At 35.8% G+C, this 3,344-nt stretch overlaps 1 long non-coding RNA gene across 1 annotated transcript; it reads right to left on the bottom strand.

The window, feature by feature from the left end:
- Window positions 1-247: 247 nt before the first annotated feature.
- On the bottom strand, window positions 248-1,582 carry LOC116100570. Its single transcript, XR_004122636.1, has 2 exons — window positions 1,527-1,582; window positions 248-364 (listed from the first exon to the last, which is right to left on the bottom strand). It is a non-coding gene; the product is annotated as an uncharacterized LOC116100570 (long non-coding RNA).
- Between the last annotated feature and the right edge of the window lie 1,762 nt (window positions 1,583-3,344).

Genomic DNA, 3,344 nt, shown 5'->3' with positions numbered 1-3,344 from the left:
TAGCAGATATCTGAAATGGATATAATACAAAAGTTAATTAGTACACACAATGTTATTACAAGCAAAACCACAATATAAATAAAGCTAACTAGTAAGAAAGCAGATATTTCTACAAAACATATGAAACATTCATTCCTCCATAGCTCTATTAGTAAATTGTAAACATAAATGAAGACCACTAAGAGGTAATCCTATTGTACCACTACTGTGGAAATAATCAAAGAATATAGACAAAATATTTTGCTTGTAAAACTTTCCATTATTACAGCTGGTTTGGTAAGCAGTGTAAAATTATGAAGTTAAATTTACACCTACCCCAAGCTTATTTGCCTCAGAATGCATGTTGTGAATTTTCATAGGAACCCTGTTTAAAATACCAACAGTAGCAAATATCATCAATAGGAAAATAGATAAATTGTGGCATGGTAAAAAGAATATCTTCGCTAGTATTAGTGAATGAATAATGGGTACAAGCAACAATATGGAAGAAATATAATATTGATCAAAAACCATAGTACAAAGAATGCTACAAGCTTTATGATTTCAGCATTTAATCTTAAATAAACAATTCCTAACAACTGATACATATTTTCAAGCATGTGCAAGAAATATTCTAAATCAAGCAGGAAAAAATATCCACAAAATCAGGAGATTCAGAGTAATATTTTATCTGTATAACTTTGCAAAATTAAAAAATGAAGATTACATGTTTCTAGTATATAATGATGCAAACATGTCCATCACAGAGGGAGAAGAAGAATGCTACTAAGGAATGGTTGAATTAAAGCAAGATGGAAACCCATAAGGGCAAACAACTTCTATACCCAGAGGCATGACAAACCCTAACTTATTTAGATATATCCAGCATCTGGGGTATGTGGTATCATGATATGGTCTCCAACTCTATTGCCTTAGAGCATGCTACTTTGTAACATATGAGACCACATTTCTGGATAAGGCACTCTATTTCTGTCCACTTTCATGACACCTCCTGTCCTGAGATCTCTGTTGCAATGTAGGATTCTTTTATCTGGAACCCTGGTGAAAGCTCCCATTCATGAGCCCATAACTCTCCATATTTCCATATTCTCCATTCTCCATATTTTCAAAACTAGCAAAATGCTACAGATACCAATTGCCATCTCAAGAAGCATCCAGATCCCATTGGATCATGGCTTTTTAATATTTTGGTGGAGTTCCAGTTTTATTGCCACAATAAAACATGACCAAAATTCCTGATCAAAAGAAACTATGGGGAGGACAAGGTTTATTTGGCTTACATTTCTAAATGATAGTCCATTGAGGAAAATTAGGCAAGAGCTCAAACTGGGCTGGAACATTTAGGAGCTTATTCGGAAGTCACAGTGGACTACTGCTTATTGGCTTGCTTAGCCTACTTTCATATAGATCCAGGATATCAGCCCAAAAGTGGCACCATCCAAAATGGACTGGACCTTTCTCATCAATGCTCATTATGAAAATGCCCTACAGTCTTGCCTATAGCCTGATATTAAAGGAGTCCTTACCTCTCAGATGATTCTAACTTGTATCAAGTTAATATAAACTAATGAGTGAAAGTGAGGATCCACCACTGAGGAAAGATAAAACAGGAACTTGAAAGTAACTTGATTGCTGATTCATGGAGCATTGCTTCTGAAAGAACACATTTCATAGACAAAGAATTATTTCAGGAACTAGTGAGGGTGCTACTCACTAGCTGACTCTTGGTTTGGCTCATACTCAGCAAGCTATTTTATATAGTTCCGAACCTTTAAGTATTACTTACCTAGGGCTGATACCTCCTACAGTGGGATGTGCCCTCCTACCTCAATTTACAATCAAAATAATTCCACAAATATACTTATAGGCCAATCTTATTTAGCTAATTCCTTAATTAAAACCCTTTCAGATAACTCCATGTTGTATCCAGCTGGCAGTTAAAGGTAACCACTGCACGTTGTGAAAACAAAAAACAAAAAACAAAAAAGCAAACAAACAAAAATCCCACACAAAAACAAACACTTCACACTTCACACCTGGCTATTACTTTTCCCAGCTGTACACCCTGGAGGCTCTCTCTGTTTAGGTAAGGTTCTTTCAAAGGACTTTGCCTTTTAATGCTCTGGAGCCTTCAGATAGGGTCTTCTACTCCAATCATCTTTACTTTGTTTAACAGCAAAATTTATGGCTTCTCTTTAAGACTATTAAGCTCTTTAGTAATTACAGTCAGTTTCTGAAACTTTCAATGAATGCAGTTTTTTGTTGTTGTTGTTGTTGTTGTTGTTGTTTTTACAAACTTCACATTTTTAAGTCCTCTTTGTTTTTCTTCCTAGTTCTCACTATAAATCTGTCTCAAAGTGGTAAGCAAAAACCATGACATAGACTTAGGGTCCTTACTTTTTACATTCACACTTGCATTCTGGTATTTTGAACTTCCACTAGCAAGGCTCATTTAACTCCACTTATAACATTCTAAAGTTTCTCTAGTTCTTGGATGCAAACTTTTCTAAACTCCTCCTACCAGCCAGTTCCAAGCAACTTATACAACCAGGTTAAGTTGCAGCAATGATATCAGTTCTCTGGTTCCAGTATCCTGTACTATTTTTGGTTGCTGTGTTATAACCCTTGGAAGAAACAATTAATGAGAGCAGAGTTTATTTTGAATGATGCTTTCAAAGATTGCAAGACATCAGGGCAGGTAAGGCAGGTTGGAACCACTCAATCTGTGGTGTCAGGAATGGAGGGTGGTGGCTATTTCCAAGCTGGTAGGGCAAGAAGCAAATAATGACTGTTAACACTTCTTATATGTTTAAAAGGTCTACCCTTCAGTCCTTCCTATCCAAATGTCAGGCTTGACCCCTAAAGGCTCTATCTATAGCCCTCAGAAAACAATGCAAACTTGGAAATACATGTTCAGAACCTGATCCTGCTGACTACATTTCAGATCAGCTATAACAATGCCCCTCAAATATTGCTCTTGAAATATACCAAATTGCATACAAAATTAACTTCATCTGTTACAAAATTAAACTCTATACATACTTCTTTTTCTAGCAATCTTTATTCATTTCTTATGTGTATGTATATATTTGGATTCTGTTAACCACCTAGGATAATACTGAGATGACCCTGACTACTCTTCTGAAGGATCCTAGTTTGGTTCCCAGCGCCCCTGCTAATTCCTGCTTCAAGGAATCTAATGCCTTTTTCCTGTTTCTATGATCACCCAAACATATGTGGCATTTACACACACATACACAAGAATAATATAAATAAACATTTTTAATATGATCTTATGAGCAAAAGTATGGATTGCTTTGGAGCTTGATGAGCAGGCAGCATCT

The sequence above is a fragment of the Mastomys coucha genome, unplaced genomic scaffold (assembly GCF_008632895.1).
Source record: "Mastomys coucha isolate ucsf_1 unplaced genomic scaffold, UCSF_Mcou_1 pScaffold21, whole genome shotgun sequence".
In the NCBI taxonomy this organism is placed as follows: domain Eukaryota; kingdom Metazoa; phylum Chordata; class Mammalia; order Rodentia; family Muridae; genus Mastomys; species Mastomys coucha.
This window is presented reverse-complemented; position numbering and strand designations above follow the sequence as displayed.